General features: G+C 41.1%; 1 long non-coding RNA gene across 1 annotated transcript; it reads right to left on the bottom strand.

Annotated features, from left to right (window-relative positions):
* Positions 1-20,486: 20,486 nt before the first annotated feature.
* LOC128628440 (uncharacterized) lies at positions 20,487-23,057 on the bottom strand. The gene is made up of 3 exons (XR_008392817.1): positions 22,977-23,057; positions 21,842-21,965; positions 20,487-20,563 (listed from the first exon to the last, which is right to left on the bottom strand). It is a non-coding gene; the product is annotated as an uncharacterized LOC128628440 (long non-coding RNA).
* Positions 23,058-23,921: the final 864 nt, after the last annotated feature.

The following is a 23,921-nucleotide window of genomic DNA, read 5'->3' as shown; positions in this document are numbered from 1 at the left end:
CTGAAGAGATTGAAGAAAGAGAAATAGAAAGTTTGGGCTGGGGTGGGCAGGAGCAAAGCAAAAGCGTGAGGAAAGATATGGACATTCCACGCATCCAGTGTGAGTTTGCTTCGTATCAAAGTTCTTATCTCTGGCCTTTGATGTTCATAAACACATTTTCAGGAGTCATGGAAGTTCACAGAATGTTTATCATCCAAGGCATGACCTTCCAGCTGTAAAGTCAATGTCATGGGGAAGTAACACACAGCGTGGTGAATAAAACTGCACTGCATATTGAAGTTTGCTAAGAAGGTAGATCTGAAAACTTCTCATCACAAGGGAAAACTGTTTGTGACTATGTATGTTGATGGATGTGGACTCGGCTTACTGTGCGAATCATTCCCCAATATACACAAATATCAAATCATTTTCTTATACACCTGAAACTAATAAACATTATGCCTGTTAGATCTCAATTTTTAAAAATTTAAAAATAAATAATCATCTGATGCAAGAAGCATTATTCCCTTTTGATAGCAAAGAACTTGATTCTCAGCAAATTGCTAAAACGTCACAAGACAAAAGTCATATAGTTAGTCAGAGGCTGACCTCTACAACCTTGGTGTTTGCTTTTTTTTTTCCCAGTCCCACTCTGTGCTCTTTGCTGTATAACATATACTAAGGGTCAATCAACAACTTTCAGTTGGTGGTTGGCTTCAGCTCATACTTCTCTGTTATCTCCCTTCTATTGCTTGTTTCAACTCCCCTCCTTTTCCTCCTGGAAATCCCTGAGCAGAATCTTAGGTTGTCACTGTGAGGGAAGAGCACTGTCAACAGTGCCAGGTGTTCTGCTTGCCTTATGTCATGCACCCCTGCCTGAGTCGGCAGCAGGAGAGTGTCTATTGGCAGAAAATTGGTCTTTTCAGATACCTCTATTCACACAGAGAATGTCACTCCTGGGAGAACACTCCTAAAATATTGACTGTTCTACTTTCACTCTTCTCCAAAGCTCTGCTATTTAATGTACTGGGGGAAAAAGTTACGTATGCTAATTGCATTTCATGTCAGCTGCTTTGTAGCTCCTCAGATTTCAAGTAAACAAAAATATACTGAGCATCTAATACAGGTCATGTCCTGTTCTGAACGCTGAAGATTCTGCTGGTTTAATGAAACACAGTCTCTTCCATCACTGTGGTTTTAAGAAAAGTGAGGTCTAATACAATGTAGGGTAAGGTTATGTGGCACAAACTGAGAAAAATTGCAGAACCATTTTTCCTTCAGTCCTTCCAAAGCCACTAACATTTCTAGATAGCTCTCTGCTTCTTGTAGGCAATGGTCCTTTCTACTGTCCATAAAGTTCAAACCTTCACCACTCCCTCAAATCCTCCACCTTATACCTTGGTCCAAAGACCTTGTCTATTACCTTTTAGAGTAAGTTCCAGAAGTCCCTTGATCTCCTGAACACTGCTATCCTATTCAATGTACTGGCACAGACCTACCTGTTATCTTCCCTCTTTATCCTCTGCTCTCTCTCAGTTCAGTGAAAGCAGTATTTCTCCTCCCATTGCTATTTCATGCCCTCTTGCTTTCTTTCATTGTCTTAACATTAATTCAAAACTTGCTCTATTAATGTTATTGATTAATATGGCAAAAATCTAACCATATTTGTTGTACTTTTCCCATTATCATTTATCCCCCTGTACCCTCTTCCACCTCCAACCACCCCTCACCCCACAATCACTATGGACAACATGTTGTTCATGTCTATGAGTTTTTTCTCTCTCTTTTTTTAAAACCTCATCTGAAAATATGTTTTTACTGGTTTTAGAGAGGAAGGGAGAAAAAGAGAGAGAGAGAAAGAGAGAAACATCAATCAGTTGCCTCCTATAAGTGCTCTGAGCAGGGATCAAAACCACAACCCAGGCATGTGCCCTGACCAGGAATTAAACCAGCAACCCTTTGGTGTATGGGAAGATGCTCCAACCAACCGAGCCATCCAGCCAGGGCCCATGCCCCTTGTTTTTACAAGACCTCACGTCCTGAAATAACCTCCATCTGTCCAGCCTATCCATTATTTTCCACCATCTCTGCTTCTTGGCTGTGAGTAGACAAACATGTGTCTCTTTCATCCTCCTAATAGTCAAGTCAGAAATTTAATATTCATCCTTGACCTCTCTCTCTACCTCTGCATACAAGTAGTCACCATACTTATAGATTCAAACCCCTAAAGACCTTTTATATCCACACCTTTGTCTCAGCTCATTGACCATGCCTCAGTTTGAGCCACAATCCTTTCTTACAAGGGTTGTTCCAGTAAGGAAGGTTGTTCCAGCCTTCTGACTAGCCCTCTCATGGGACATTCTTAATTCTTCCCATTCCAGGGACCACCATTCTTCTGGAGAGCTTTCTGAAATCTGAAGTTAATCATGCTACCGCTCTGCTTAATATCTTTCCCTGGCTCTCTCTTGCCTGTGGAATAAAATTAGATTCCTTTGCAAAATGCACAGACTTCTCCAGATCTGCCTCCTACCTACGTGGCCAGCCACTTTCACTCTCCCACATAGCATTCCAGCCTCTTCAAATCTCTTTGTTTTCTCCTTCATCTTCATTCTTTTGCTCATGTTCTTCCCCTGTTTAAAACACATTGCCCCTCCCACACTCTAGCTTTGACAAATTCCTTTCCTTCAAAAATCCTTTAGGAAGATTTTCCTGACTTTCTTAAGGTCCTTCCCGGAAGCTCAAACACACTCTGGCAGGGTGGTCTGTAATACCGAATATTCAGGGAAACCAGAAAAGGAAAGCAATTTCACCTGGTAAAATACTGGGGATATTTTTAGGTGTTTTGTCTAACAGATTTAGTCCATGTGTTATTAGAGGCCCTTCTTCATTGAACATTTACCACGAAATTATAACAACTTCCACTCATTTCCCATTTGCATGAAAGCTAATATTTCTATCAGGAGGAGCTGCTTTGGAACTTCCAGTCGCAAAGCAGAGCAGGTGCAAACAGCTGTGGGAAAAGAACAGCCAGAGGCAGTGAATCAGGAGTGCCTGCTTCTCTGGAAGCAAAGCCAGATGCCACCGTCGTACGACAGCGGCAGGCAAACTGCAAATAAGGTGCATTATCACCAGGTAGCACAACCTTTATTGAGGTTAGGGTTTTTCATTCTCTAGCAGAAAATATGCACCTGTTTTCCATCAGAAGTGAATAAAGACGTATCAACCCTTTGTCTGGGTCATAAAAAATCACCCAGTTGTATATGATCTATCAACTGGTAGCCCCTGTCTGAAGGACGGACTGTGATTGTTACAGAGATGAGCTAACAATGGTGCGGTGCACAGCCCGTGGCCTTGGGACTCTGTTTGCCCGGACTTAAACCCTAGCTCAGCCACTTACTGGCTGTGCGGCCTTGACCTCTTAGTACCTCAGGCTGCTCATCTATAGGAGAACAATATACTAAACATAATAAGATTTACTCAAGAGTTGCTGCAAAGACTAAATAACATATGCAAGAATTCCTGGCCCATGTTAAATGTCCAGTAAGTGGTACTACCAGCTCTCTAGTTGTTAAATGACAAAATCTAACAGAATCTATTCAGAAGAAAGTGCTCTTATTTTATAAGGTTTGCTCACATTTCACCCCTCTCCTAACTGTACGTCTAACTATTGTTCTTTTAGCACGAGGAGCTTTCTTTGGGACCTTGGCTGAAAGGGGCGTGGACTGGTGTGGTCAGTTTTACCACTGAGATCTTCATAATCCCACTGTTTTTTTTAAATAATTTAACTTCCAGAGGGAGATCTCAAGTTCCTGCCTTTCTATTTCTGGAAAAGTCCCCAGCCCAAGACTCGGTGAATGCTGTCCGCCTTCCTATTGGCAGGGAGCTGGTCAGGCGTGCACAGGGGTCACGCCTGCACAGGGGGCCCACAGTGCATGGAGGGAACCCGTTTACATGTAGTGCCATCCCCCAGCCTGTGAACGGAGGAAAGTGCCCAGCACTCACCAGATGTAGAGGTCAGCAGGCATTTTCCTGGCACTTACTATAGAAACTTCATTCTGGCCTTTAGTCTCTAAAGAAACAACTTCAGTTCATCAAAAGTAGGTAAGATATTCCAAAGTAACAGGAAAAAACTATCCTGGTGTTTGTTTTGATCTGGTCAATTCAAAGAAAAAAAGGAAGAGAGAGAGAAGGAGGAAGAAAGGAAAATGAGGAAGAGGAAAAGATTTCATTTTTTTGTTTTATAAAATTTTATTTTATACATATTTATATATCAATGCTAAAAATGTATTACTGATGAAAATGCATGGGCCAATGCAGTCTGAGCTATGGATAGAGAGATAAGATAGAGACACATCCTCACACTTCGGATGGATGAACTCAGGAAGTATTTTCTAGTTTGGGGGGTGTTGGCAAAGCTTTGAATGGTTTTTGAACATGCGCAATCCATTCTGTTACACTGTGTTTTGTTACCTTCTGTTCTATTTTTTCCCTGAAGTCTATTTCATCATATTTCCTAAAGAAAAAGTAGCTTATGAAGCCACAAACTAAAAGAAAATTACCAAGAGGGTGAGCAATTTCTTGTTTGGAAACCAGAGACAGGGTTCAATACTTTACATAGAAAACCCCAATTAACCCTCATGGAAGAGAAAGTTGCTATTATCCTCATTTTATGGTACAAATAAAATAAGGCAGCTAAGAATAGGCACTTTTCACTTCCCAGAGCTGCCTCATTCCACATTTTTATCTCTAAATTTTACCTTGTCAACTTACATTTCTGAGCACTTATTTTCCATTCCCTTGATGGCTTTGAGTGTTTTCCTCTAAGACCTTCTTAGAGGCTCCAGGTGTGTCCAGTAGTTTAATGTCTGTCTCTCTGTCTCTGGAATGCATGTGTATACACACACCTGTTTGAGTACAGACCTAAAATTCCTCATTCATTCAGCAAACATATGGAGCACCTACTACTCTCCAGCCCCTATTCCAGGCACAAGGAGTACATGAAACTGGCATTTTGCAGGGTAACAGATATTAAAGAAATATTTCAAACAAAAAAGAATTGTACTACAGTTGTAACCAATGCTACAGTAGAACATAGAGCATAGAGTACGAAATGAGAGCTCCTAACATGGGGCCCTCACCCTAATACCGAGAAGTAAAATATCATCTTAATTAGGAGCATATCACTGTGCTCCCTCTGTGGCAGATCCACCAGGAGTGAGCTGGTTCCCTCCCCCTTGATTTCTGACTGCCTGAAGCCACGGGACATTCTCACTCCATGACACCCGGTCCTCTTCCACACCAGACCAAATGCTACAGCAGTCACGATGCTCTTCAGGATTCAGGAGGTGCCTGGATTCAGATTGTCATGATGTGCCCTCCTGTGCTAGCTCGTTAGCATCTGTATGCTGTGGCTTCTCTTTTTAACCTGGACAGGTGATGCTGGATTTGAAATGGTCTTCAGTACCTCTTTCTTTCATTTGATTATCTACTTGTTAAATGGGTGCTGTAAAAACTGACATGGGAGGGTTTTATTGTTACTTGTGATTCTGTCTCTTAGCTCCAATTGATTCATTTTCTCAATTACAAAATATATATTAGACACCAATTATGTGCCAGGCTTTGTTACCTACTAGATACATGGCTGGGAACAAAACCAGCCTGACTCATGCCTCATGAAACTTACTAGGCCAATTCTTTGTTGCTATAAGAGTCTTCAAATATTTACCAAGATTTTGAGAAATTGCTTAGCATTGTGAAAGGTACAGAGGCAAAAGCCAACGTGGCAGCCCTTGCAGAGCTCATGTCCTGGAAAGGGGGACAAGATCCAGGCACTCGAATAGCACAGGAGAGTCCAGTGTCCAAGAGGAGTAGTGTCTGGGGAAGGCTTCTTTGAGGAGATGAGGTTTCAAAAGCCACTTGAAGAAAAAGTCAAAATGGATGAGTGATTAGAAGTGATGAGGCCATCCACGGTGAGATCGACAGAGAACCCAATGAGAGAAGACAGCAAAGAGAGAGAATTATCTAGATCACAAAGGATCTGGGTGATTAGGGAAGGTGGGGAGTTAAATTATGAAGAGTTGTTCTAATAGATAATGCAAAGCTCTTCTTTTCATAGTAAGTGAAGAGCTGTTGGATCCCTTTCTAACCAGTTTTATTCTGCAAAGGCTATTTTTTAAATCTATGTGGATTTGAAAGGCAAAGAGATACAGAGGCAGGGAGACAGACAAGGACATTATTGACTTGATTTAGAGGCAATGGTGTTTGTACAAGTGTGCACCCAATGGGACTGAAGGGAATGGACCTGACAGGCATGTATATATACATAGACCTCTGCTACAATCTGAACAGAAGTTATGAGAGAAAGAAGGGAACACAGGGGAGGGAATGTGGGAGATGAGGGAGTGAAAGCTGGAAGTGGATAGCAAAGGACTCTTGGGTAAGTTGGGGTTTGTTGAATTCTATTTGCCCAGGGGTCTTTTAAAACCATGGGCCTGGTGCTTGGATAAGTCTAGTGAGGAGGTCAAGGTGTCATTGGCAGAGAAGTGATTGGAAACAGCTGAGCTCTCTGGTTGGAGCAGATGCAGAGACAAACCAAAGAATGTCAGCAATGGCTAATTACCGGCTAGGAATAAGGCAATAAAATGATTAGACTTCAGATGATAAAATGTTTATTCCATTGACATCAGACATTTACTAGGTTTATAAAATATCTTGGGAAATATAAATGCTGCCTTGAATAAAAACCTCTGTATTAAGTCATCCACATTCTAATTTTGTGGTACCAGAGAGGATGACACTGTTGGCTTGGAAGAGACCAGCTTCCATAATCACCTGACAAATTCTTATGATGCTTAGGAAAGCGGAAAACTCCCTATAGAGATAATGAGGAGATGAAAGCCGATTTATTTTCAATAGCTCCATAAATGATATGAAAATCAGAAAAATTCAATTAAGAACAGAAATGGCCCCCAGACAATTCAATAAAGGTATTTTTTTTCTTTTTGCAGAATTTGTCACTGTTCATTTGAGGCCCCCTAGCTTTAAAGCTTTAGTGACAGGTAATTAAATGAGCTTTTATTTCAGAGCCTCTTGCGGACAATTTGTGAACTTGTCATTGAGTGTGTCCCAGACAGACCGATGTAGCATTTGCCAATGAACTCTCATTGCTCCTTTTCCCAGCTACAAAAAAAGCCCACAAAACCACTTAAGTGGCAAATTGAAATTATTTTTTTTAAAAAATACTGCACAGTGAACGTATAATTGGAAAGATGTAATCCATGCAATAACTTGTGAATGTAGATACCAGTTCTGTCTGAAATTCAAATTTTTTTAAAAATCAAAACGTGTTCCAAGTGTTCACATGCGGCCTTAGTCTGGATGTGCTGAGTGAAGCTTATTTCAATCCATAATGTGCCTACTTATCAGGAAGTCAGCCCCAACTGGAATATTAGCCAGGATGTTGCTGGTCCCTTATCTTTAAAAGTTTCTCTTTCTAGGCAACATGGGAACAAATTATAGCTTTATTGTTATTGCTCACAAGCTGCTGGGCTTGACAAGCTCTTACTTAGTTCCACTGTTATCTTCCCTCCGATATTCTTCATGCATCCATTCGATAAAGATAAGTTCTGGGTGCATGGATATGAACAAGATAGAAGAGGTCATCCTGGATCATACAAAGCTTTATTACATCTGTGAGTGTGTGAGTGTGTAGTGATGCATGTGTAGGGGCAGAGGTGAGGAGGCACTGGGAAGAAAAAATAAACAGATGAAGGGCCAAGACAATTTCAGGTATTGGTAAATGCTACTCATTCAGGACAAGAAAAAGCAAGTCACTGTTAGAAGTGACTTCTGAGCTAAGATCAGCAAGAAAACAAGGAGCCATTCATGGGACTATTTATAGGAAGAGGATTTCATTCATAAAATTTAAGGTGAGAGCAAGGTAGACACATTTCCAAACAGAAGGGAGGTGGGTGTACACACAGCTGCAATGACTCATAGCGACTAGGAAGGTACAGAAACTGCATACTCACCAACTATTATGTAGTGGGGCTGATAAGAAAAGGGGACAAGGTGAGGGAAAGGCACGGGACAGATCGTGTTGGACCTTCCAGGTCTTAGACATGTCATGAGAACTCACTGAAAAGGCTTTAGGCTGTAGAACGACATGGTTTGATTTAAGTTTTTGAAAGATCACTTTTACTGCTGTGTGGGGTATATATTATGGAGAGGCAAAAACGAGAGTGGGGAGACCAGGGGAAGGATTATTGAATAGGACCAGAGGAGATTCGCTAGGAGCTTGAATTTGGGGGACAATGACTGGGGAGAGAGGAGACTCGATGGGTTTAGACTTCAGGAGGGTTTGGCTGGACCAGGTGATGGACTGGATGTGGGAAGGCAAGGAAAGGGCCAGCCAGTTCATGGGTGATGCCTAGGTTTCTGGCTTCACCAACTGAGGACACGAAGGAAGGAGGAGTTGGAGCAGAAAACCAAGGGATTTGTCCCCCCCCAGCTCTCTCTTCTATACCAAGAGTAGCCTCTTTCCCATCTGAAACACACCCCTGTTGCTGGACATATCATAGTTTTTGTAATTTGTACATTTAATGGATTTTGAGTCCCAGGAAAATAAAGATCTTGTTTCATTAATATCCCAGATACTACCAAAGTGTCTGGTACATAGTAGGTGCTAAAAGGCACTTATTCAATAATGCATGAATTAACTTAAAATGTTTCAAATCCAGTGACTTGCTTTTTTGGAAAAGCAGTTTCCAAACTACTCAGTTTGCAAAACTGAGCACAGTACATCCTTCTACCCTGATTTATGAACTATTCTGTTCACACTGGAAAACACACGCCACAGAACATGAAAAGGGCTATGATTGCAGTTTGGATGTGCCATTATGAAAAGAAACCTGTGTATGTAAATCAGGTTATATTTTATATAGGCAAGAGAGCAAATAAGCTGTTTATGAACTGAAAATCTCTGGAGTCCCTATAGCACTTAGCTTAGTCCCTCTGAATTTAGTGGAGGTTCAATAAATTTTTATTTAATAAATGGAATTGAATGTGATAGAGCATTTTACCCACGTGCCTTCATTGGTCCATAAAATATATATAAGAAGAGTAATTCAGAATAAACTATTAAAATCTTGGGAGGATTTAAATTTAATACCTTGGGAGAGAGAGCCATTGATATTTAAAGGTCCCAGTAACAAATCAGTCACTTTTTACAACAATTGGCCACTAAAGATTGAACTTTCAGGGACTGTACAGCCTTTGCCATTTCCGTACAGCATTCCCTCCACATAACTTACTGTTTTTTGTTGTTTGTGGCTTCGCTGTATCTCATACTTACAGGGAAATAAAATGTTTGAACCACAAAAACCCAGATCGTTCAGCCCACAGGTGTAAAAAGCAACGTGATACCGAAATAAAACATCAGGTTAGGTTTCGATTAATGGGAAGAGAAGTTTTGATACACACCATGCAGTTTTGAGTGTTCTATATGATTCCCAACTACACAACCATCACCAAGCCCACAGAAATAATTCTCTGATTGCCTTAAAGAATACACTGGCAAAAATGCCGGTCTTCCTTCAGTGACAGCAGCACAGTAGCTAATATACCAGAAACTATAGAAACACAAGATTCAAGATGGGGCAACAGGGCGGATGCAAACTCTGTGGTTTATAGCTAGAAATGGGAGCCAAGACAGGCTGTGAATTCCACGTTTCCTATCTATCGGGGGCCTAATCAATCTGTCACAGAGTAGGATGGGACACAGAGGAGGACAATGACAAAAAGGACAACAGTGATAACAGCGCTATTCATCAGATCTTTTAGCAAACACCCTCTCTGTGACACGCCGGTCACCAGAAGCTTCACATTTGCCCTAATTCCCACGGTCCTCCCATAAGGTAGGCTGACTATCCTCACTTTTAGCTGGAGAAACTACAACTCAGAAATGGTTGAGAAACTCACTCAAAACTGTACTAACAAACAAGCAAGCAGAAAAAAACAAAGACACTGAAATAGAGAACAAGGGGACAATGACCAGAGGGGAGAGGGGAGGGAATTTAAGGGGGAAAAAGGGGAGGGATTTGGAGGAACAAGTATGAAGGACACAAGAACTAAGGGGGGAGAAAATGGGAGGGAGGTGGGGAGCACGGGGTGGGGGGCGGGGCTGGGAAGGGAGAAATAGACAAAACTGTACTTGAAAAATAACTAAATAAAATAAAATTTAAAAAGCTGTACTAGTATGAAGCAGGCCCGAACCCAAACCCAAGTGCTTCTGGATCCAGAGCCCCATCATGCTGCCACTGTACGGCAGCAAGGAGGACCGGGAAACGCTGCTGAGCGCACCTGACAACCGCCCCTCCTGCTGCAAGCAAGGAAACCCCAAGCGTTTAGGCGAACACTGTACTTTCCCCCAGACGGCTGGATGCAGACAACCTCACCGAACCTTTTACTTCGTCCTGCACAATGTTCCCTGCAGTTTAGCTGCTGCCCCCACATTAATGTGGGGTGTGAATTTGGTCATGGCTGAGAGTGTCCGGTTGTTAACGTTTCTTGTTTTGTAGATTACAAAGTGACAACTCATCTAAAGCTAGAACTAGTACATAGCACTGTGCTATTTATCAGAAATATCAGCAGTATCAGAGGTGATTAGGAATGTCCGAGAAGCCTCCTGCTAGTTAAAGGTTCATGGATAATAAAAAGGGAAAAAGGTCATAAGTAATAAGGGAGAGAAATAATTGAATCCAGATTTGCTTGATGATGTTGAAATTTATATGTATTCTTTTATAAATATAAAACCATCTTTATTGTTGAAATACTTATAGTAAATAAACCTTACAATAAATAAACTTTTTGGTCATTTCAAGTCTAAGAATAAAACCCCACCCACTCTGAACCAACTAGTGATGTGAAAACAGATAACATCTGAGGACCCAGAAGAAAACCAGAAACACTCCCTTAGCCACATCTGGCAACGGTTCTGCCAGTTCCTAGAGAGAAAGAACTGATTTAACCCAAGAAGTACAGCACACTGAGAAGAAGCATTGGATAGAATACTCATTGTTTTGTTAATTTATTTAGCATACACAGCTCCTTTCTATGTACCGAGCATACCACCATTGGGGTATCGCTGAGAAGCATACCTGGTAAACTAGCCCATCTGACCATGGCAGTCAGGGTTCCACTCCCAGAGGGGCAACGGTGAGCAGAGCCCCTCAAGAAGGTGTTAGCAGAACCGCGTCCATTGGTACCCGAGGGTGCCACACTTTACAATAGGTAAAATTATTCTCCCTCCCCGAGCCCCCCTAAACTGTAAATAGCTGAAGCATTTAGCATCTATCTATACATGTTTGTACTAACATAGCTTCTCTGGGATTGCTTTCTTGGAAGTGTTCTTTCAAAAACCATGCTAGGCCCCTGAGTGAACCGAGGGGGAAATGCCAAGTCAAACACGAGCTTTCTGCCCATGACCTGAACCACCCCAAACACATGCCATCGCTCCTGAAGAAACACCACGCAGAGGGCCGGGCCCTGAGGACCACTGGGCTCCGGAGTGAGCAGAGGGAACGTGTGGTGAGCATCCAGGTCCCCCGACCCCAGAGCTGACCCCCGGGTGACGGCAACATTTCAGGAACTCTTCGTTCCCCCCAGTAACGACTCTTGCATCAGTTAGAGATTCAGTCTCTGCCACGCACCTTGGTGAGAACTTCAACTGGTTTCTTCTAACACATGGCTATTCTTACCTTCGTGGAAGCAAAGAATAGTGTTTAAGACAGAGGGAAAATTATTTTAGGGGATATGGGGAATTCAGGAAAGAAAGTTGAAGAAGTCCTAGATAAATCTAATAGGGCACGTACATGGGGACCCAGATCATCTTAGACTTGGTGAGAAGGCTCTAGACCTTGGAGAGAGTGTTGAGACAGGGGGGATTTTCAAAGTCAAATAAACTTCATTTCTCATTTCTCATCATTCCCATTCACGGTCTCCTGCTGTCACTCCACTCAAATTTACCAGCCTCCCTGACACCCCTGCACTGTCCCAGGCATGTCACCTGCCTCTGCAACAGATCACTACACAGCTCGCCCCTCAGCCTCTTGGGGCACTTCACAAATGTCACTTACTTCCCTGTGGGGTTTTCTTTGTACCTCCCCAACTCCAAAAACTCCCTAAGCCTTTCCTTATTTTTCTCTTTATCTGTCATCTAACATATATATTATACATTTTACTTCCTCATAAGCAGACTTTCATCTGCTTTGCTCCCCACGAAAGCCCCAGGGCACGGAGAAGTGGCTGACCAGAACAGACTCTGAGTTTTTGTGGACAGAAAGCTTGAATGACTGCACAAATAACAGCCTGGCTGTGGACGGCAGCTGTTTCAGGATTCGACCTATCCTGTCTCCCTTCAGACACTGCAGTTTCACTTTTTTATGTTCGCCAGAGCAAAAGTAAACACTGATCACTTATTACTAAAACAAAATGAGGTGTCACTTTCATGAGAATCTCAGTGCTAGACTAGACACACCAGGCAAAGGTAAGGGGGTGTCAGTGCGGGGGCATGACAGATTCAGTAAACTAGCAAGGGGTGTGTTGTGGGGGGGGACATAGAAAGAGAGAGGTGGGTGGAGAGGGAGAGAGAGATTTGTAGTTTCACTCATTTATGCATCCGTTGGTTGTATCTTGTGTGTGCCCTGACTGGGGATCAAACCCACGACCTTGGCCAACATTCCAAGGGACGTGGACAACATTCCAGTGAACTGAGCTACACAGCCAGGACAAGAATAGGGTCTTAAAATAACCTGCATGACGGACTTTAGATACCAGAAGCCACCTGGCGCTGCTGGCTGCTCCTGAAGCATTGGTTGGCATCAAAGACAGGCGTGAGAACTAGGATTAACTCTGTGCTGGTCTGCACCCGGGCAGCTTCTGCAGCTGGGACCTCCCCAGCAGGGATTCTGGTTTCTTCCTTCAAAAAATGTTTAGGCACAATTTTGATGTCCAGGCAGGACTGGTGAGACAATACATCCCTGTTCTTTACTTTGCCCGCATCCCTCCCCCATGTCTCCTGGGCCTGAGAACCAGCAGAATGTCCCCAGGAGCTAGTGTGCAGCCATGGGTCGGTGTGTCAGGCGTATGAAGCACAGCCCGGGACTGTCACAGAGAAACTGCCAGGGAAAAATGTCAGATGTTTCCAACTTCCACTCTGAGTGGGTCCAGTGCCCAGGGAAGTGGGTTAAACCATTTATAACTCTCTTTTGATGTGAAAAACATTCTCATTTCCAAACAATAAGGTCACAAAATACATTTTGCAAGGAAATTGGTTTCTAATTTGGCACTTGCCTATAATACCGGAGATTTAAAATTTTCAACACAAGGCTAATCACAGATTATGCTGGCAAAGACACGTTTTGACAGGTATACAAGGCAGTTTATGAACAGTTTACATTGGTTTTATTGAAACAGGGGCAGCAGATGGAGGTGGCAGCCTGTGTTTGCCAGTTTGTCGTAAGAGCTCTGGCAATAGCAGCTACCATTGCAGAAGGACAAAGGCCAAAGACGATGGTTGTTGCTTGACACCTAAGCCACCATCAATGGTGGTTTTGGGAACTGCACTTTATTTATTTATTTATTTATTTATTTATTTATTTATTAATATTAAATTTTATTTAGTTACTTTTCAAGTACATTTTTTTTTATCTATTTCTCCCATCCCATCCCACCCCCCCCGCCCGGTCTCCCCCTCCCTCCCATTCCCCCCCCCCCCCCAGTCCTCATCTCTGTGTCTTTCATACTTGTTCCTCAAAATCCCTCCCCCTTTTTCCCCTTAAGTTCCCTTCCCTCTCCCCTCTGGTCGCTGCCCACTTGTTCTCTATTTCAGCGTCTTTGTTTTTATTCTGTTTGCTTGTTTGTTTTATTCTTTAGCTTCCTGTCAAAGGTGAGATCATATGGTATTTGTCCTTCAATGCCTGGCCTATTTCACTCAGCATAATGCTTTCCAGTTCCATCCATGTTGTTGCAAAAGGTAGTAGCTCCTTCTTTCTCTCTGCTGCATAGAATTCCATTGTGTACATGTACCACAATTTTTTAATCCATTCGTTTACTGATGGGCACCTAGGTTGCTTCCAACTCTTGGCTATTGTAAATTGTGCTGCTATGAACATTGTGGTGCATAGGTTCTTTGAAATTGATGTTTTAGGATTCTTGGGGTATAATCCTAGCAGTGGAATTGCTGGGTCAAAAGGCAAGTCGATTTTTATTTTTCTGAGAAAATTCCATACTGTTTTCCATAATGGTTGTACCAGTCTGCAATCCCACCAACAGTGAACTAAGGTCCCCTTTTCCCCACACCCTCTCCAACATTTGTTGTTTGTTGCTTTGTCTATTATAGCCATCCTGACTGGTGTAAAGTGGTATCTCATTGTGGTTTTAATTTGCATCTCTCTGATAGCTAACGATATTGAGCATCTCTTCATGTGTCTCTGGATATTCTGTATGTCCTCTTTAGAGAAGTGTCTGTTCAAGTCCTTTTCCCATTTTTTTAATTGGGTTCGATGTCTTCCTAGAGTGGAGTCGTGTAAGTTCTTTGTATATTTTGGAGATTAAACCTTTGTCTGAGGTATCATTGGCAAATGTGTTTTCCCATACAGTTGGTTGTCTTTTTAATTTAATACTGTTTTCTTTAGCCATGCAGAAGCTTTTTATTTTGATGAGATCCCATTTGTTTATTCTTTCCTTTATATTCCTTGCTCTAGGGCACATATCTGTAAAAATGTTGCTGCGTGGAATATCTGAGATTTTCTTGGCAATGTTCTCCTCTAGGACTTTAATGGTGTCATGGCTTATATTTAAGTCTTTTATCCACCTTGTATTTATTTTGGTGTATGGTGTAAGTTGGTGCTCAAGTTTCATTTTTTTGCACGTAGCTGTCCAGTTCTCCCAACACCATTTGCTGAAGAGGCTATCTTTACTCCATTTTATGTTACTGCCCCCTTTGTCGAATATTAATTGACTGTAGAGGGTTGGGAACTGCACTTTAGAAAGATTTCAGATTGCTGCCCCTTTTGCTAACTTAGGTGTATTTTTTTCCTTAAGCTTTCATCTCGTTTTGGTTCTAGATGGGGGTCTCCTATGAATTTTGTACCTCTTTTCCACATGAAGGTACCACTTGCTATGGGACTCTGAGGATGTCTATGAGGTTTTCCCAGGGGTGTTATTTGCACTAAAGAGAAGAGGTTTCCTCAACAGTCCTCAAATCTCCAGTCATAAGAAACACTTCAGATACTGCCCTTGCCACCCAGTCCTGGAGCTGGAGGCGCCTCACATGGAGAACTGGTCGGAGGCAGAATGAGTGAAACAGACTCAGAATTGTAATTACACACTGAGCTTTCTCATCCCCACCTTTTCCCCACGTTGGATGTTTACCTCCTCATAATTGCAAGGCTCCACAAGGCCCTTCTCAACTGGATTTTCCCCTTCCCTCCTCTGCCTCTGGCCCCTGCATCTCTGAACTGTGTGTGCCCTTGGCTATGTATATATGCACCCTTGTAACATTATAGAGGTTGTTTTATGTAAACATATGGTCTTGCTTTATCATTTCTTATGAATTGCATTGACCTATAAATCTGGTTCTATTTCCTTCTTATTTTGCACTCAGCAACACACTTTCAAGATGTACAGAGTCAGCTGCAGGTAGCACTCTGAGGACTGCTTCTAAAGGCGACATACATAACAGGCCTTTGCGTGCATCTGCCTCGTTTTGGCCATTCTTTCCCCAGTGTGAGTCCCTCCAGTTCCTCGTTACTGCAGACGGTGATGCCATGAACACCCTACACTTGCCGAAGAGGAGTTTATAACCCAGAGCAGTGTTATGGGGCTTTGGGGTGCACACATACATTACTTCATGGGGTACTGCCAGATATCTCTCCCCAGTGTTTCAGCCAGTGTGCACTTTCTCCAGAAGAGTCTGAGGCTTCCAAGTTCATTACCATTACCAATGTCTGCTATTATCCTAATTTCTAACTCTTTCCAATCTGACCAGTATGAAGAATTATCTCATTACTTTTTACACTTACATTTCTCTGATTATTATTGAGGATAAGAAACTCTCATATGTATAAGACATTTAGGTTTCCCTGTTTGTGAACTGCCAATTCACATCTGTTGACTATTTTCTATTGTTTTATTTTAATTGCAGATTAATACATATTTCTATTATGTTCTAGATAATAAGCCCTTGGTTTTTAATGTTGCAAACATGGTTCCTAGTTTGTCAGTTGTTTCATAACCTCCATGTCCTTCACTGGCAACAATCTCTAATTTTGTGTAGTCAAACTCTAACTCACTTACTAAAGTGAGTTTTCTTTTCTTTTTTTTTTAACATTTATGAATTTACATCGTGGAAAGATATCCACAACTATATTATTAAGGAAAAAAAGCAAGTTATAAAACAGCATGTACACTATGATCTTATTTAATGTAAAATGACACATAAGGAATGCCCTGTCTATGGGCTTGTGTATAAAATTAAGTCATGCTTCCTTTACTGTTCAAATTGTAACAACCCCAATCCTATGCCACTTAGTTGAGCAGAAAATTCGGTTTTCCTTCCTGGGATTCCTGCCTCAAGACTCCTCAATGATGTTTCTCAACTTCAGTCTTATTGATCTTTACACAGAACCAACTCCTGATTTTGTTCATTTTTCCCCTGCTATCTTCTATTCTTTTTTATTTATTTTGTTATTCTTTGTTGCATCTATCTCTGCATTATCTTTATTATTTTTTCCTTCAGCTAGCTTTGCCCAACCTTCTTCTGACTTTTAGGGTATGCACTTTAGGGTGTTGTCCAAAAATAATATTTTTAAAATTTAGATTTCTAATTGGTATAGACTTTAAAATTCCAAATTTAATTTTCCCCACATAAAAAGCCAATTTCTTCATTGCAGACTAAAAATTCCTTCCTTTCCCCATGATTTTTGGTGCAACTTGTACCACATAATAAAAACTAGATTCTGAATTCTCCATGATATTCCATGGGTCCTTTTAAATTTCTTTATTCTATTATCAATTGATTTATTTCACAAATATTTATTGAGCATCTATGACAACCAGACATTGTTTCATGTGATGGAAATAGACAAAACTTCCTGACTACTACAGAGCTTACTGTGGAAGTGAATAGTGTAGAATGTTAAAGGCCCCTCTAGGGATTTTTTTTCCCTAAAATAACAATAATAGCTGACACATATATTGTACTACTTTTTGCCAGGCACTGTTCTAAGGAGTTTACACATATTAATTTCTGGAGTCCTCTGAATAATGCTTTGAGAGACTTCTCGCTATCATGCCCTGTCTTGCAGATGAAGAAACCATGCATGACACAGCAAGCTTAAGAACCTGCCCAAGATGGTACAGGTGGCGAGTGATGAAGCTGGGATTCAAACCCCATCAGTCTGGTTCCAGGGCCTGTGCTCTACATACTGCTCTGTACTGCCTCTGAGTGCGATGGGAAAGCACTGCAGAAGTAACATGATTTACCCAGATGTTCGCTTTACTAAGGCGGCTATATTGTGACTAGGCTGTAGGAAGGGCACGAGTAGAAAAAGAGAGCAAGACCTGAGGGACTATTGCAATGGTCTAAACAAGAGATAATGGTGATTTGGACTAATGAGTAGCAATGGAGGAGGTAAGGAGTCAGATTCTGGATTTGTTGACAAATGGGCTGTGGAATATGGAAGAAAGAAGAATCACTGATGACTCTAGAGTTTCTTATCTTGAATTGCCCGAAGAATGGAATTGCCCATTACCGAAAGGGGAAGACTACCTAAAGAATAAATTAAGGGGCGAAAACTCCCTAAATCTTTTAGACGTCATTAGACACTAAAGTGGGATTTGAATAGACACTTATATATGTCAGTCTGGAGTGCAGAAGCAAGATAGTCCTGGAGATATAAATTTTAGCAATATTACCATATACACTTAAAAGACTGGAGTAAATCACTAAGAAAAAGAGAATGGGGGAGAAAGTGGCCCATGGACTGACCCTGGTATGCTCCAAAATTTCTCCAGAGATGCGGAGGAAATGAACCAGAAAGATGCGGAAGAGGAGCCCGTGAAGGTGGAGTCAAACTTCAGTTGTAGAGAAGTCAAGTAAACAGAGGTTTGGAGGATCTGATCTACTTTATCAAATCAATGACAAGGTCAAGACAGAAAAGACTTGAGAACACACTACTGGGAGTCACTAGTCACCAAGGAAAGAATGGTGCAAGATTGTGGGTTTGAGAGGCAAAGAAAGGAAAGTCACTGGAAATGAGAAAAGGCACTGTTTCAAGGGGTTTTGCCTTTAAGAGAGACAAGACAGTGGGGTGGAAGCTAAAGGTGGATGTGCCATCAATAAATAGAGGATTATTCCTAAGATCTGAGAATTCATAAAATGCCTGCATGCCAATGAGAAATATTCCAGGATGAATAAAAATGGAGAATTGCAGTCTTCTTGATTAGGTGAGAGATTACAATTTGGTTCTGCAGGGACAAGAAGCACAACTATTTCACCCATAATAACAGGAGAGAAGGCAATGGACATAACACTGGTGATGCTTGGTACTCCTGTTTGTTTTTGTAAACCAATCATATATTCCCCAACAGCGCCTCAAGATCTTATTAATTATACTAATCAGTCTGTTGCTTTTTGTGTAGTTCTTGTTCATTTATGGAAAACACTCACGCATCTACAAGGGAGAACAATTTTGTATCTTGTCTTCTTTTCCAATATACCTCTGTAGTAGTCATTAGTAATGCCCACCGATATTTCCACACCTTCCCCTTTCTGGGTCAAAATTAAGGCTTTACTTCCTAGCTCTCCTGTTCCTGAGCGGGACTGGGTGACTATTTCAGCCGATGGAGTTTTGAGCCAAGTTACATGTATCACCTTGGAACCTGCAGATGCCAGGCCCTCCCAGCTTGCAATTTTCCTTTACACACAATAATTGGCAATGCTAAAAATGGAGGTATTCCACCAGCCTGCTCTCTGAGGGCTGAGCCCAGTCCCTCTGCCAAACCATGGAGAGTTTAGCATGAGCAGGAAATGAATTCTCATGGTTGAGCAACTAAAATGTTTAGTTTTTATGAACTGGAGCATAATCTAGCCCATCCTGACTGATATGTCTCCTATTTGTTCTTCTTATCTGGTTGCCTTGGTCAGGACTTCCAATACGATAATTAAGAACAGCAATTTTCAATGAGCGCGCTACAAGAATTTTTAAAACATGCAATACTATTTAGTCAGGGGCACTGGCCTCTTTTTTCTCTTAGATTGTCAAATTTTAAAAAATGACAATAGGAAACACAGCAATAGTCATTCAGTGTGAAAGAAAAAAATTATACCAATTTTTTGTCAGATCAGCAAAAACTGTATTTTTTTGGTGTGCTATGGAATTTTAGTAATTAGTTTACATGTTCCATGAAATACAAAAGGTTGAAAATCACTGATTAAAAATAATGATAGGATTGTAATTGCTTTTATTATCAAATGGCATTAAGTAATGTTTGTACTTGGTTTTTATCAAGTTAAATAATTTTTCATTTATTTCTAGTTTTATATAAATATGTATTTTTATCATAAATAGGAATTGGGTGCTAGCAAATGAGTTTTCTGCTTTGGTTCAGAAGACATTAAAATTATCATGGTAGGAATTATCTATTTTATGATAATTTGATAGAACTTAGAAAAAATGTCCTATTTTGATTTATTATTTTTAAATAATTATTTTAACTTTTGGTTTGATTAATGTCCTCTATTATTTTTACTCAATTACATTGACTTCTATATTTATCTTTATTATTGTGAATCAAGTGAGTTAAGTATTAACAATGCCTGGGTCAGTAAATATTAAATATATTTTAATTTTCTTCTTTATTTCTTGTTTGCTCTTGTTTTGTATATTATTCATTATTTTCTTAATTGAACAATCAGTTCATTTGACCTCAGTTTTATTAGAATAAATGTCTTTAAAGCTATAGATTTCACTGAATACTGACTGAGCTATATTTCATAAATTTTATGTAATGATTTCCTATAACAGTTCTAATTATTATATAATTTTAGCATTATTTGTGGTTTTACCCACAAGGTTAATAGTATGATTTTTGTTTCCAAATATGTTTTAGTTTTCTAACTTTCCTTTTGTCCTTGATTTCTAATTTTATTGAAATCATCTATGTGAGTGTTGATTCTTTTTATTTACTGGAACTTCTCTATCACAAAGTATTTGTACACTTTTGTGAATATTTTATGAGTGTTCAACAATACTCAATTTTTTCTGTGTATACTTTACATATCTATTTATGTATAAATCTATTCTCCTGGGATATTATTTAATTATTTTATTTTGTTTAATGTCTGTTTGAGCAATAAGTTTCTAAAAACATGTGCTAAAACACTGCTTGTCTTTCTTTATGCAGCATTGCTGTCAAAACTGATCCCCTTACCTGCCTCTGATGGTCAATGCTCCCAAACTAAGCGGAATTTGGGCCCCACTTGAACTTGACTCCACGGACTCTAGCCAGCACTGAGCTGCATCTGTGGGCACAATGGTTCAGGCATAAACAACAAGGCACCAAGTTAAAAATAAAAACTAGAAAGATTCCCCAATCTCTTTCCCACCCATATCACTCTGTATACTCTTCCTTACATCTCCCAGAAGATTCTTACAGTTTTACATTAGTTCCTCAGTTTTCAACACAACGTACGTTCTATAGAGGTTCACATTCAAACTCAATAGGCATAGAAAGACCTAGAAGGTGATTAAACAGAGTATTGAATAGACTTCTCTAGTCCTATTCGATCCACAGCAACTTTGGAGTTGAGTTCCGGTGGGAAGTCTGTGGCACAAGCAAATCTGCCGTTTTGTCAACTACAGCACTCAACATGTCTCTGTCCCTGTTCCTCTGCTTAACTGGGGCAGGGGTCTCTACTGCAACACCATGTGTCCCTACTCTGGGGTCTTGCTCCGCTAATCACTTCCCTTTTTTTGTTTGCGTGATAATCTCTCTACTGGCTTCATCTCTTTGGCCCAGAAACATGTTCATATCCTTCCATATAACTTGTCATTTCTTTCCTTATTCCAGGACTCCATTCAACTATTTTTAATGACACCAATACCACATCACTTTGTAGTACTTTGTACTTGGGCTAGAGCCACGGGATGGGGTGAAGACAAAACAAGGGTGGAATCAAGGGTCCCTGAACAGGTAGGGCAAGTCCAGGTAAAGTGGAAGGGAATTGGGACAAGGTGTGGCAGCAGTGAGGATGGAGGAGAGGCCAAGGGTCAGAGTTTGGACTGAGTTTGGTACCTCAGAAGTGAGGTCCTAAAGAACACTATCAGGATGGTCCAGCAATGCTGTGTAACCACTAGAGGTTAATGAACATAAATTTACCAATATATCTATTTTCCCACTAGTATGATTTTCTCAGACAATTCGCAGGTGCATGGATATGTCAGTCGTGAAATTAGTAAATGATTTAAGAATCCATGGTCAGCTAGCCATCATTTTTAGATTAATCTTCTTAAATTAAGTTTGATTTACTTTATTTCTCTGTGGAAATATGGACAGTGGTTATCTAGCTATTGTTTACAAAATAAAATCTAAATATCTCTTGGCTTGGCATTCAAGATCTCTCCACAATCAAGCCAAAATTTAAAAGTTCACCTCTACCTTTTCTATACCCTTTTCTTCCTGTCACATTGAACCACCTGTCATTTTCAAAACATATCCTACTATTCTTTACATGGCTTTGATACTGCCTTTCCATACACTGACGAGGACTTCGACTGTCCTTTATGCTTACCAGCCTTACCTCTCAAAATCATCCTTAACGTCCAGTTCTATCCCATCTTCTCAGTGAAGCTCTCTTCTGCCTTCCCAAGGAGTTTGGGCACTTTATTGTTTTTAAATCATCATCCAAGGATATGTTTATTGGACTTAGAGAGGAAGGGAAAAAGAGAGGAACATCAATGTGAAAGAAACATTGGTTGCCTCTCCTACATACACACAACCTGGGTATGTGCCCTGACTGGGAATTGAACCCACAGTGTTTTGGTGAACAGGATGACAATCCTACCAACTGAGCCACCCAGTCACGGCAAACTTAGGCACTTGTACATGCTGCTGCCTTAATTGTAGTTATCTCTGTTACCTGCCTTGCCGGTTCCTCAATATATCACAGGGTAATGCAGGAACTAGGGATCTCTTGATTTATTTTTTTCCCCAGAGTTCATCTCTCTTTCCTCTAGCATCTGCACTTAAATTTTCGCTTGGAAACCACCTTTCCTAGACTTTTACTCCATGTAATTTTGGAAGAGATGCCCTTCTAGTGTGAGAGATGCATATAAATCCAGGTAAACACAGGATAATTAGCCAGGGAAGCAGATCTGTCCCTAAAGCCATGGGAATTAGTCAGTGAGCCTTAGTTCCAGAACTGTTTCTGGTAACACGGAGCAGGATAAGCTCCTTCCTGGCAGTGACACAATGTACTTTGGAACCAAGTGACAATCGGGATCCCACAAAGAGGACCATACTGAGAATTAAGCCAACAGAGGAAAAACTGCCAGGATCAGGAAGGAAACATATTCTGGGTAACATCATTCATGTCCTTGGGTACTCCATTCCAGAAGGTAAACTCCTGGGTTTTTTTAGCTGTATCACTGATGAATTTCCTTTGTTTATATGTTCGAGTTTGATTTTTCAATCCCTCTAATCATAGAACCTCTACAAACAGCCCCCCACTGCATGCTCTCCCAGCTGCACACCTGAGGCATCTAGCCTGTCCGTATAGCCGCCATTCAATATTCTAGACCAAGTGGGTTATTTGGTCATTTATCTGGTCACTACACTGCCTGCCTCCGCTCCTAGGAGCAGGTTATCTGAGAGCAGTTTCCTGCAGACCCCGAAGCCAGACTTCCTGGGGTTTGAATCTTGACTCCATTGCCTACCTGCTGAGCGATACTGAGCCAAACACCTCCCTTCTTTGTGCTTCTGATTTGTCATCCATAAGATGCGCAGTTAGAATGGTTAACACCTGAAAAACAAAAACAATAACAAACAAGCAAGTGGTTAATGCTTCACAGATGGTAAGGAGATAGTAACTGCAAAGCCTCGGAAAAGTATCTGGTACAAAATACATGCTGCACAAGTATGTCCTGTGTAAGTGGCAACTATTTTATGACTATTACTGTCACACTGATGATCATTATGATTATCACTATTACTTGTAACTCTAATGCCTGATGCAGTGCCCCTCAATTGAAGAGAGTGAATGATTCTTCAGTATTACATGACGGGGTTTTACTACGGTACTCACCCGATCCTGCAGTTCACCCATGGACTAAACAACCGAGGCAGCATGAGGGAGCTGCAACCACCTCAGCCGAGAACACTGCGAAAGTCCCCAGTCTTCCCGTCTGGTGCCTGCTACTCTCCTCACCCTCCCCCCACCCTGCCTGTGCTCGGTTTCTTGCCCTTTCATTCCATCTCTCATGCCCAGGGTCCAAGAAGCTCTAGAACCTGATGACAGAGTTCTCCTTGGTCATTTTGGGGTGTCAGTTCTCTCTTTTATCTTTCTCTCCATCTTATGAGAGTTTCTTTGCATGACTTCTCCCTGGGCTTCTATACCAGGGGATCAGCTATCAATACAGTACAAGAGCATCTACCCCATAGTAAGGCAATGAGGCTATCATCGGGATTCAAAATGTAACCCCCAAGACACAGGAAGTGTCTAATACCATGTATTTCAAAATGGGTTAAAAATGAAAGTATAATTTCTCTTCACCTAAGATCCCCCCTCCCTATGTCTGCTTTCTCTACAAGTTCAAGGACAATTTCCAGGTTAGGTAGCCCCATTTCATGCCAGCAGTAGTCAGTCACTTAAGTAGGATCAG

This window comes from Artibeus jamaicensis, unplaced genomic scaffold, assembly GCF_021234435.1.
Source record: "Artibeus jamaicensis isolate MK-2021 breed Jamaican fruit bat unplaced genomic scaffold, CSHL_Jam_final contig_76, whole genome shotgun sequence".
Lineage (NCBI taxonomy): Eukaryota > Metazoa > Chordata > Mammalia > Chiroptera > Phyllostomidae > Artibeus > Artibeus jamaicensis.
Note: the sequence above shows the minus strand (reverse complement) of the source record. Positions and strands in the feature narration are given on the sequence as shown.